The sequence below is a fragment of the Ciona robusta genome, unplaced genomic scaffold (assembly GCF_009617815.1).
Source record: "Ciona robusta unplaced genomic scaffold, ASM961781v2 AP042749.1".
Lineage (NCBI taxonomy): Eukaryota > Metazoa > Chordata > Ascidiacea > Phlebobranchia > Cionidae > Ciona > Ciona robusta.
Genome location: NW_028323128.1, coordinates 1 through 12,039, shown reverse-complemented (window position 1 = coordinate 12,039; position 12,039 = coordinate 1). Strand labels below are relative to the sequence as shown.

Here is a 12,039-nt window from a genome sequence, read left to right as displayed (position 1 = left end):
CCTGTAAAGCTTTTTAAACCCACGCTGAAATAGAGCCTAAGATGAAAAGAATATGGGCACAATACCAAATAAGATGTATGTGTATTTTGTTCCATACAAGGAATCCGGAATACGTTTGCTGTTGTGCCTATAGTGTGATCAATTCCTCCAAGGTGGCTCGCGCCAAAGGGCTATTAATTTTTTACGCGGTACATAACAAATATACTGATCCAGAGGAATCCTGGAATTATCGCTTCTCGGCTATTTTAGCTGTGATCAAGTGTAGTGCCTGTTCTTCTCAGGGTGAAATCTGAGACGAAAACGATTCGTTTTCTCTATATTTCATTCGGATTTTTGAACACAGAGCACGGTAATGAAGTTTGCTTCTACTGCTCCGGGTTGTACTGGTCTTGCATTATCGCCAGGTTCGGCCCACATTCCACTTTGGTGGATATTAGTATACTAATAAATTATTCCAATACAACTGTATAAACAGAGTATCTGGTAATAAATTCCGCGAGACTAACCGCGATTTGTGTTCATATAGTTGATGTTCATATAGTTGAACTACTCGTGTTTAAGTAATGATCCGATCCTACCAAAACGCAACCAATAAAAATCATGTCCAACTACTAGTAGTAATAGAGAATTATATTTTGCTTTAATAGAGTCGCCAATCTCTGCCAAAAAAAGAATTAAAATATGGAAAAGTATTAGCATAGAGAAAACCAAGGTACACAAACACCTGCATCTCCGAACAATAAAATAATCAAATATATCTGGGTAAGGGGAATATAAACTTACCTATTATTATATGTTATATGCATCCGTTAACGTCTCTAGACAAGCCAACTCAGTTACACACACAACATAAAACATGTGAGATTCAATCCGCAATATAAAATGCGAGATTCAAGCCGCAACATAGACATTTGAATTTTTTCGCATCGAAAGGCGGAAACAACTTACGCCCCGTGTGGCCAAGGGTTCTAATTTTCAGCAGGGAAATCGTTGCAATGTTCTTTATTTTTTGCCCCTGTAAAGCTTTTTAAACCCACGCAGAAATAGAGCCTAAGATGAAAAGAATATGGGCACAATACCAAATAAGATGTATGTGTATTTTGTTCCATACAAGGAATCCGGAATACGTTTGCTGTTGTGCCTATAGTGTGATCAATTCCTCCAAGGTGGCTCGCGCCAAAGGGCTATTAATTTTTTACGCGGTATATAACAAATATACTGATCCAGAGGAATCCTGGAATTATCGCTTCTCGGCTATTTTAGCTGTGATCAAGTGTAGTGCCTGTTCTTCTCAGGGTGAAATCTGAGACGAAAACGATTCGTTTTCTCTATATTTCATTCGGATTTTTGAACACAGAGCACGGTAATGAAGCTTGCTTCTACTGCTCCGGGTTGTACTGGTCTTGCATTATCGCCAGGTTCGGCCCACATTCCACTTTGGTGGATATTAGTATACTAATAAATTATTCCAATACAACTGTATAAACAGAGTATCTGGTAATAAATTCCGCGAGACTAACCGCGATTTGTGTTCATATAGTTGAACTACTCGTGTTTAAGTAATGATCCGATCCTACCAAAACGCAACCAATAAAAATCATGTCCAACTACTAGTAGTAATAGAGAATTATATTTTGCCTTAATAGAGTCGCCAATCTCTGCCAAAAAAAGAATTAAAATATGGAAAAGTATTAGCATAGAGAAAACCAAGGTACACAAACACCTGCATCTCCGAACAATAAAATAATCAAATATATCTGGGTAAGGGGAATATAAACTTACCTATTATTATATGTTATATGCATCCGTTAACGTCTAACTAGACAAGCCAACTCAGTTACACACACAACATAAAACATGTGAGATTCAATCCGCAATATAAAATGCGAGATTCAAGCCGCAACATAGACATTTGAATTTTTTCGCATCGAAAGGCGGAAACAACTTACGCCCCGTGTGGCCAAGGGTTCTAATTTTCAGCAGGGAAATCGTTGCAATGTTCTTTATTTTTTGCCCCTGTAAAGCTTTTTAAACCCACGCCGAAATAGAGCCTAAGATGAAAAGAATATGGACACAATACCAACTAAGATGTATGTGTATTTTGTTCCATACACGGAATCCGGAATACGTTTGCTGTTGTGCCTATAGTGTGATCAATTCCTCCAAGGTGGCTCGCGCCAAAGGGCTATTAATTTTTTACGCGGTATAACAATTATACTGATCCAGAGGACTCCTGGAGTTATCGCTTCTCGGCTATTTTAGCTGTGATCAAGTGTAGTACCTGTTCTTCTCAGGGTGTAATCTGAGACGGAAACGATTCGTTTCCTCTATATTTCATTCGGATTTTTGAACACAGAGCACGGTAATGAAGCTTGCTTCTACTGCTCCGGGTTGTCCTGGTCTTGCATTATCGCCAGGTTCGGCCCACATTCCACTTTGGTGGATATATACTAATAAATTATTCCAATACAATGTATTCCAATACAACTGTATAAACAGAGTATCTCGTAATAAATTCCGCGAGACTAACCGCGATTTGTGTTCATATAGTTGATGTTCGAACTACTCGTGTTTAAGTAATGATCCAATCCTACCAAAACGCAACCAATAAAAATCATGTCCAACTACTAGTAGTAATAGAGAATTATATTTTGCCTTAATAGAGTCGCCAATCTCTGCCAAAAAAAGAATTAAAATATGGAAAAGTATTAGCATAGAGAAAACCAAGGTACACAAACACCTGCATCTCCGAACAATGAAATAATCAAATATATCTGAGAAGGGGAATATAAACTTACCTATTATTATATGTTATATGCATCCGTTAACGTCTAACTAGACAAGCCAACTCAGTTACACACACAACATAAACATGTGAGATTCAAAATGCAATATAAACATGCGAGATTCAAGCCGCAACATGGACATTTGAATTTTTTCGCATCGAAAGGCGGAAACAACTTACGCCCCGTGTGGCCAAGGGTTCTAATTTTCAGCAGGGAAATTGTTGCAATATTCTTTATTTTTTGCCCCTGTAAAGCCTTTAAACCCACGCCGAAATAGAGCCTAAGATGAAAAGAATATGGGCACAATACCAACTAAGATGTATGTGTATTTTGTTCCATACAAGGAATCCGGAATACGTTTGCTATTGTGCCTATAGTGTGATCAATTCCTCCAAGGTGGCTCGCGCCAAAGGGCTATTAATTTTTTACGCGGTATAACAATTATACTGATCCAGAGGACTCCTGGAGTTATCGCTTCTCAGCTATTTTAGCTGTAATCAAGTGTAGTACCTGTTCCTCTCAGGGTGAAATCTGAGACGGAAACGATTCGTTTCCCTTTATATTTCATTCGGATTTTTGAACACAGAGCACGGTAATGAAGCTTGCTTCTACTGCTCCGGGTTGTCCTGGTTTTGCATTACCGCCAGGTTCGGCCCACATTCCACTTTGGTGGATATTAGTATACTAATAAATTATTCCAATACAACTGTATAAACAGAGTATCTCGTAATAAATTCCGCGAGACTAACCGCGATTTGTGTTCATATAGTTGATGTTCGAACTACTCGTGTTTAAGTAATGATCCGATCCTACCAAAACGTAACCAATAAAAATCATGTCCAACTACTAGTAGTAATAGAGAATTATATTTTGCCTAAATAGAGTCGCCAATCTCTGCAAAAAAAAGAATTAAAATATGGAAAAGTATTAGCATAGAGAAAACCAAGTTACACAAACACCTGCATCTCCGAACAATGAAATAATCAAATTTATCTGGGTAAGGGGAATATAAACTTACCTATTATTATATGTTATATGCTTCCCAAGCCAACTCAGTTACACACACAACATAAACATGTGAGATTCAAGCCGCAACATAGACATTTGAATTTTTACGCATCGAAAGGCGGAAACAACTTACGCTCCTTGTGGCCAAGGGTTCTAATTTTCAGCAGGGAAATTGTTGCAATATTCTTTATTTTATGCCCCTGTAAAGCTTTTTAAACCCACGCTGAAATAGAGCCTAAGATGAAAAGAATATGGGCACAATACCAAATAAGATGTATGTGTATTTTGTTCCATACAAGGAATCCGGAATACGTTTGCTGTTGTGCCTATAGTGTGATCAATTCCTCCAAGGTGGCTCGCGCCAAAGGGCTATTAATTTTTTACGCGGTATATAACAAATATACTGATCCAGAGGAATCCTGGAATTATCGCTTCTCGGCTATTTTAGCTGTGATCAAGTGTAGTGCCTGTTCTTCTCAGGGTGAAATCTGAGACGAAAACGATTCGTTTTCTCTATATTTCATTCGGATTTTTGAACACAGAGCACGGTAATGAAGTTTGCTTCTACTGCTCCGGGTTGTACTGGTCTTGCATTATCGCCAGGTTCGGCCCACATTCCACTTTGGTGGATATTAGTATACTAATAAATTATTCCAATACAACTGTATAAACAGAGTATCTGGTAATAAATTCCGCGAGACTAACCGCGATTTGTGTTCATATAGTTGATGTTCATATAGTTGAACTACTCGTGTTTAAGTAATGATCCGATCCTACCAAAACGCAACCAATAAAAATCATGTCCAACTACTAGTAGTAATAGAGAATTATATTTTGCCTTAATAGAGTCGCCAATCTCTGCCAAAAAAAGAATTAAAATATGGAAAAGTATTAGCATAGAGAAAACCAAGGTACACAAACACCTGCATCTCCGAACAATAAAATAATCAAATATATCTGGGTAAGGGGAATATAAACTTACCTATTATTATATGTTATATGCATCCGTTAACGTCTAACTAGACAAGCCAACTCAGTTACACACACAACATAAAACATGTGAGATTCAATCCGCAATATAAAATGCGAGATTCAAGCCGCAACATAGACATTTGAATTTTTTCGCATCGAAAGGCGGAAACAACTTACGCCCCGTGTGGCCAAGGGTTCTAATTTTCAGCAGGGAAATCGTTGCAATGTTCTTTATTTTTTGCCCCTGTAAAGCTTTTTAAACCCACGCCGAAATAGAGCCTAAGATGAAAAGAATATGGACACAATACCAACTAAGATGTATGTGTATTTTGTTCCATACACGGAATCCGGAATACGTTTGCTGTTGTGCCTATAGTGTGATCAATTCCTCCAAGGTGGCTCGCGCCAAAGGGCTATTAATTTTTTACGCGGTATAACAATTATACTGATCCAGAGGACTCCTGGAGTTATCGCTTCTCGGCTATTTTAGCTGTGATCAAGTGTAGTACCTGTTCTTCTCAGGGTGTAATCTGAGACGGAAACGATTCGTTTCCTCTATATTTCATTCGGATTTTTGAACACAGAGCACGGTAATGAAGCTTGCTTCTACTGCTCCGGGTTGTCCTGGTCTTGCATTATCGCCAGTTCGGCCCACATTCCACTTTGGTGGATATTAGTATACTAATAAATTATTCCAATACAACTGTATAAACAGAGTATCTCGTAATAAATTCCGCGAGACTAACCGCGATTTGTGTTCATATAGTTGATGTTCGAACTACTCGTGTTTAAGTAATGATCCAATCCTACCAAAACGCAACCAATAAAAATCATGTCCAACTACTAGTAGTAATAGAGAATTATATTTTGCCTTAATAGAGTCGCCAATCTCTGCCAAAAAAAAGAATTAAAATATGGAAAAGTATTAGCATAGAGAAAACCAAGGTACACAAACACCTGCATCTCCGAACAATGAAATAATCAAATATATCTGAGAAGGGGAATATAAACTTACCTATTATTATATGTTATATGCATCCGTTAACGTCTAACTAGACAAGCCAACTCAGTTACACACACAACATAAACATGCGAGATTCAAGCCGCAACATGGACATTTGAATTTTTTCGCATCGAAAGGCGGAAACAACTTACGCCCCGTGTGGCCAAGGGTTCTAATTTTCAGCAGGGAAATTGTTGCAATATTCTTTATTTTTTGCCCCTGTAAAGCCTTTTAAACCCACGCCGAAATAGAGCCTAAGATGAAAAGAATATGGGCACAATACCAACTAAGATGTATGTGTATTTTGTTCCATACAAGGAATCCGGAATACGTTTGCTATTGTGCCTATAGTGTGATCAATTCCTCCAAGGTGGCTCGCGCCAAAGGGCTATTAATTTTTTACGCGGTATAACAATTATACTGATCCAGAGGACTCCTGGGTTATCGCTTCTCGGCTATTTTAGCTGTGATCAAGTGTAGTACCTGTTCTTCTCAGTGTAATCTGAGACGGAAACGATTCGTTTCCTCTATATTTCATTCGGATTTTTGAACACAGAGCACGGTAATGAAGCTTGCTTCTACTGCTCCGGGTTGTCCTGGTTTTGCATTATCGCCAGGTTCGGCCCACATTCCACTTTGGTGGATATTAGTATACTAATGAATTATTCCAATACAACTGTATAAACAGAGTATTGGTAATAAATTCCGCGAGACTAACCGCGATTTGTGTTCATATAGTTGATGTTCATATAGTTGTACTACTCGTGTTTAAGTAATGATCCGATCCTACCAAAACGTAACCAATAAAAATCATGTCCAACTACTAGTAGTAATAGAGAATTATATTTTGCCTAAATAGGGTCGCCAATCTCTGAAAAAAAAGAATTAAAATATGGAAAAGTATTAGCATAGAGAAAACCAAGTTACACAAACACCTGCATCTCCGAACAATGAAATAATCAAATTTATCTGGGTAAGGGGAATATAAACTTACCTATTATTATATGTTATATGCTTCCCAAGCCAACTCAGTTACACACACAACATAAAACATGTGAGATTCAAGCCGCAACATAGATATTTGAATTTTTTCGCATCGAAAGGCGGAAACAACTTACGCCCCTTGTGGCCAAGGGTTCTAATTTTCAGCAGGGAAATTGTTGCAATATTCTTTATTTTATGCCCCTGTAAAGCTTTTTAAACCCACGCTGAAATAGAGCCTAAGATGAAAAGAATATGGGCACAATACCAAATAAGATGTATGTGTATTTTGTTCCATACAAGGAATCCGGAATACGTTTGCTGTTGTGCCTATAGTGTGATCAATTCCTCCAAGGTGGCTCGCGCCAAAGGGCTATTAATTTTTTACGCGGTATATAACAATATACTGATCCAGAGGAATCCTGGAATTATCGCTTCTCGGCTATTTTAGCTGTGATCAAGTGTAGTGCCTGTTCTTCTCAGGGTGAAATCTGAGACGAAAACGATTCGTTTCTCTATATTTCATTCGGATTTTTGAACACAGAGCACGGTAATGAAGCTTGCTTCTACTGCTCCGGGTTGTACTGGTCTTGCATTATCGCCAGGTTCGGCCCACATTCCACTTTGGTGGATATTAGTATACTAATAAATTATTCCAATACAACTGTATAAACAGAGTATCTGGTAATAAATTCCGCGAGACTAACCGCGATTTGTGTTCATATAGTTGATGTTCATATAGTTGAACTACTCGTGTTTAAGTAATGATCCGATCCTACCAAAACGCAACCAATAAAAATCATGTCCAACTACTAGTAGTAATAGAGAATTATATTTTGCCTTAATAGAGTCGCCAATCTCTGCCAAAAAAAGAATTAAAATATGGAAAAGTATTAGCATAGAGAAAACCAAGGTACACAAACACCTGCATCTCCGAACAATAAAATAATCAAATATATCTGGGTAAGGGGAATATAAACTTACCTATTATTATATGTTATATGCATCCGTTAACGTCTCTAGACAAGCCAACTCAGTTACACACACAACATAAAACATGTGAGATTTAATCCGCAATATAAAATGCGAGATTCAAGCCGCAACATAGACATTTGAATTTTTTCGCATCGAAAGGCGGAAACAACTTACGCCCCGTGTGGCCAAGGGTTCTAATTTTCAGCAGGGAAATCGTTGCAATGTTCTTTATTTTTTGCCCCTGTAAAGCTTTTTAAACCCACGCAGAAATAGAGCCTAAGATGAAAAGAATATGGGCACAATACCAAATAAGATTTATGTGTATTTTGTTCCATACAAGGAATCCGGAATACGTTTGCTGTTGTGCCTATAGTGTGATCAATTCCTCCAAGGTGGCTCGCGCCAAAGGGCTATTAATTTTTACGCGGTATATAACAAATATACTGATCCAGAGGAATCCTGGAATTATCGCTTCTCGGCTATTTTAGCTGTGATCAAGTGTAGTGCCTGTTCTTCTCAGGGTGAAATCTGAGACGAAAACGATTCGTTTTCTCTATATTTCATTCGGATTTTTGAACACAGAGCACGGTAATGAAGCTTGCTTCTACTGCTCCGGGTTGTACTGGTCTTGCATTATCGCCAGGTTCGGCCCACATTCCACTTTGGTGGATATTAGTATACTAATAAATTATTCCAATACAACTGTATAAACAGAGTATCTGGTAATAAATTCCGCGAGACTAACCGCGATTTGTGTTCATATAGTTGAACTACTCGTGTTTAAGTAATGATCCGATCCTACCAAAACGCAACCAATAAAAATCATGTCCAACTACTAGTAGTAATAGAGAATTATATTGCCTTAATAGAGTCGCCAATCTCTGCCAAAAAAAGAATTAAAATATGGAAAAGTATTAGCATAGAGAAAACCAAGGTACACAAACACCTGCATCTCCGAACAATAAAATAATCAAATATATCTGGGTAAGGGAATATAAACTTACCTATTATTATATGTTATATGCATCCGTTAACGTCTAACTAGACAAGCCAACTCAGTTACACACACAACATAAAACATGTGAGATTCAATCCGCAATATAAAATGCGAGATTCAAGCCGCAACATAGACATTTGAATTTTTTCGCATCGAAAGGCGGAAACAACTTACGCCCCGTGTGGCCAAGGGTTCTAATTTTCAGCAGGGAAATCGTTGCAATGTTCTTTATTTTTTGCCCCTGTAAAGCTTTTTAAACCCACGCCGAAATAGAGCCTAAGATGAAAAGAATATGGACACAATACCAACTAAGATGTATGTGTATTTTGTTCCATACACGGAATCCGGAATACGTTTGCTGTTGTGCCTATAGTGTGATCAATTCCTCCAAGGTGGCTCGCGCCAAAGGGCTATTAATTTTTTACGCGGTATAACAATTATACTGATCCAGAGGACTCCTGGAGTTATCGCTTCTCGGCTATTTTAGCTGTGATCAAGTGTAGTACCTGTTCTTCTCAGGGTGTAATCTGAGACGGAAACGATTCGTTTCCTCTATATTTCATTCGGATTTTTGAACACAGAGCACGGTAATGAAGCTTGCTTCTACTGCTCCGGGTTGTCCTGGTCTTGCATTATCGCCAGGTTCGGCCCACATTCCACTTTGGTGGATATTAGTATACTAATAAATTATTCCAATACAACTGTATAAACAGAGTATCTCGTAATAAATTCCGCGAGACTAACCGCGATTTGTGTTCATATAGTTGATGTTCGAACTACTCGTGTTTAAGTAATGATCCAATCCTACCAAAACGCAACCAATAAAAATCATGTCCAACTACTAGTAGTAATAGAGAATTATATTTTGCCTTAATAGAGTCGCCAATCTTTGCCCAAAAAAAAGAATTAAAATATGGAAAAGTATTAGCATAGAGAAAACCAAGGTACACAAACACCTGCATCTCCGAACAATGAAATAATCAAATATATCTGAGAAGGGGAATATAAACTTACCTATTATTATATGTTATATGCATCCGTTAACGTCTAACTAGACAAGCCAACTCAGTTACACACACAACATAAACATGCGAGATTCAAGCCGCAACATGGACATTTGAATTTTTTCGCATCGAAAGGCGGAAACAACTTACGCCCCGTGTGGCCAAGGGTTCTAATTTTCAGCAGGGAAATTGTTGCAATATTCTTTATTTTTTGCCCCTGTAAAGCCTTTTAAACCCACGCCGAAATAGAGCCTAAGATGAAAAGAATATGGGCACAATACCAACTAAGATGTATGTGTATTTTGTTCCATACAAGGAATCCGGAATACGTTTGCTATTGTGCCTATAGTGTGATCAATTCCTCCAAGGTGGCTCGCGCCAAAGGGCTATTAATTTTTTACGCGGTATAACAATTATACTGATCCAGAGGACTCCTGGAGTTATCGCTTCTCGGCTATTTTAGCTGTGATCAAGTGTAGTACCTGTTCTTCTCAGGGTGAAATCTGAGACGGAAACGATTCGTTTCCTCTATATTTCATTCGGATTTTTGAACACAGAGCACGGTAATGAAGCTTGCTTCTACTGCTCCGGGTTGTCCTGGTTTTGCATTATCGCCAGGTTCGGCCCACATTCCACTTTGGTGGATATTAGTATACTAATAAATTATTCCAATACAACTGTATAAACAGAGTATCTCGTAATAAATTCCGCGAGACTAACCGCGATTTGTGTTCATATAGTTGATGTTCGAACTACTCGTGTTTAAGTAATGATCCGATCCTACCAAAACGTAACCAATAAAAATCATGTCCAACTACTAGTAGTAATAGAGAATTATATTTTGCCTAAATAGAGTCGCCAATTTCTGCAAAAAAAGAATTAAAATATGGAAAAGTATTAGCATAGAGAAAACCAAGTTACACAAACACCTGCATCTCCGAACAATGAAATAATCAAATTTATCTGGGTAAGGGGAATATAAACTTACCTATTATTATATGTTATATGCTTCCCAAGCCAACTCAGTTACACACACAACATAAACATGTGAGATTCAAGCCGCAACATAGAGATATTGAATTTTTTCGCATCGAAAGGCGGAAACAACTTACGCCCTTGTGGCCAAGGGTTCTAATTTTCAGCAGGGAAATTGTTGCAATATTCTTTATTTTATGCCCCTGTAAAGCTTTTTAAACCCACGCTGAAATAGAGCCTAAGATGAAAAGAATATGGGCACAATACCAAATAAGATGTATGTGTATTTTGTTCCATACAAGGAATCCGGAATACGTTTGCTGTTGTGCCTATAGTGTGATCAATTCCTCCAAGGTGGCTCGCGCCAAAGGGCTATTAATTTTTTACGCGGTATATAACAAATATACTGATCCAGAGGAATCCTGGAATTATCGCTTCTCGGCTATTTTAGCTGTGATCAAGTGTAGTGCCTGTTCTTCTCAGGGTGAAATCTGAGACGAAAACGATTCGTTTTCTCTATATTTCATTCGGATTTTTGAACACAGAGCACGGTAATGAAGCTTGCTTCTACTGCTCCGGGTTGTACTGGTCTTGCATTATCGCCAGGTTCGGCCCACATTCCACTTTGGTGGATATTAGTATACTAATAAATTATTCCAATACAACTGTATAAACAGAGTATCTGGTAATAAATTCCGCGGACTAACCGCGATTTGTGTTCATATAGTTGATGTTCATATAGTTGAACTACTCGTGTTTAAGTAATGATCCGATCCTACCAAAACGCAACCAATAAAAATCATGTCCAACTACTAGTAGTAATAGAGAATTATATTTTGCCTTTAATAGAGTCGCCAATCTCTGCCAAAAAAAGAATTAAAATATGGAAAAGTATTAGCATAGAGAAAACCAAGGTACACAAACACCTGCATCTCCGAACAATAAATAATCAAATATATCTGGGTAAGGGGAATATAAACTTACCTATTATTATATGTTATATGCATCCGTTAACGTCTCTAGACAAGCCAACTCAGTTACACACACAACATAAAACATGTGAGAATCCGCAATATAAAATGCGAGATTCAAGCCGCAACATAGACATTTGAATTTTTTCGCATCGAAAGGCGGAAACAACTTACGCCCCGTGTGGCCAAGGGTTCTAATTTTCAGCAGGGAAATCGTTGCAATGTTCTTTATTTTTTGCCCCTGTAAAGCTTTTTAAACCCACGCAGAAATAGAGCCTAAGATGAAAAGAATATGGGCACAATACCAAATAAGATGTATGTGTATTTTGTTCCATACAAGGAATCCGGAATACGTTTGCTGTTGTGC

General features: G+C 38.0%; 12 non-coding genes across 12 annotated transcripts; all 12 read left to right on the top strand.

The window, feature by feature from the left end:
* The first annotated feature begins 228 nt into the window (after window positions 1–228).
* Window positions 229–420, top strand: LOC149723437 (U2 spliceosomal RNA). The gene has a single exon (XR_016386970.1). It is a non-coding gene; the product is annotated as a U2 spliceosomal RNA (small nuclear RNA).
* Window positions 421–1,242: 822 nt separating this feature from the next.
* LOC149723436 (U2 spliceosomal RNA) lies at window positions 1,243–1,434 on the top strand. Its single transcript, XR_016386958.1, has one exon. It is a non-coding gene; the product is annotated as a U2 spliceosomal RNA (small nuclear RNA).
* Window positions 1,435–2,241: 807 nt separating this feature from the next.
* LOC149723435 (U2 spliceosomal RNA) lies at window positions 2,242–2,433 on the top strand. The gene has a single exon (XR_016386948.1). It is a non-coding gene; the product is annotated as a U2 spliceosomal RNA (small nuclear RNA).
* Window positions 2,434–3,256: 823 nt separating this feature from the next.
* LOC149723434 (U2 spliceosomal RNA) lies at window positions 3,257–3,449 on the top strand. The gene has a single exon (XR_016386973.1). It is a non-coding gene; the product is annotated as a U2 spliceosomal RNA (small nuclear RNA).
* A 772-nt stretch (window positions 3,450–4,221) lies between these two features.
* On the top strand, window positions 4,222–4,413 carry LOC149723433 (U2 spliceosomal RNA). The gene has a single exon (XR_016386969.1). It is a non-coding gene; the product is annotated as a U2 spliceosomal RNA (small nuclear RNA).
* An 822-nt stretch (window positions 4,414–5,235) lies between these two features.
* LOC149723432 (U2 spliceosomal RNA) lies at window positions 5,236–5,426 on the top strand. The gene has a single exon (XR_016386965.1). It is a non-coding gene; the product is annotated as a U2 spliceosomal RNA (small nuclear RNA).
* Window positions 5,427–6,212: 786 nt separating this feature from the next.
* Window positions 6,213–6,402, top strand: LOC149723431 (U2 spliceosomal RNA). Its single transcript, XR_016386955.1, has one exon. It is a non-coding gene; the product is annotated as a U2 spliceosomal RNA (small nuclear RNA).
* Window positions 6,403–7,180: 778 nt separating this feature from the next.
* On the top strand, window positions 7,181–7,371 carry LOC149723430 (U2 spliceosomal RNA). The gene has a single exon (XR_016386976.1). It is a non-coding gene; the product is annotated as a U2 spliceosomal RNA (small nuclear RNA).
* An 821-nt stretch (window positions 7,372–8,192) lies between these two features.
* On the top strand, window positions 8,193–8,384 carry LOC149723429 (U2 spliceosomal RNA). Its single transcript, XR_016386957.1, has one exon. It is a non-coding gene; the product is annotated as a U2 spliceosomal RNA (small nuclear RNA).
* An 804-nt stretch (window positions 8,385–9,188) lies between these two features.
* On the top strand, window positions 9,189–9,380 carry LOC149723428 (U2 spliceosomal RNA). Its single transcript, XR_016386947.1, has one exon. It is a non-coding gene; the product is annotated as a U2 spliceosomal RNA (small nuclear RNA).
* Window positions 9,381–10,168: 788 nt separating this feature from the next.
* LOC149723427 (U2 spliceosomal RNA) lies at window positions 10,169–10,360 on the top strand. Its single transcript, XR_016386944.1, has one exon. It is a non-coding gene; the product is annotated as a U2 spliceosomal RNA (small nuclear RNA).
* Window positions 10,361–11,131: 771 nt separating this feature from the next.
* LOC149723426 (U2 spliceosomal RNA) lies at window positions 11,132–11,323 on the top strand. Its single transcript, XR_016386956.1, has one exon. It is a non-coding gene; the product is annotated as a U2 spliceosomal RNA (small nuclear RNA).
* Window positions 11,324–12,039: the final 716 nt, after the last annotated feature.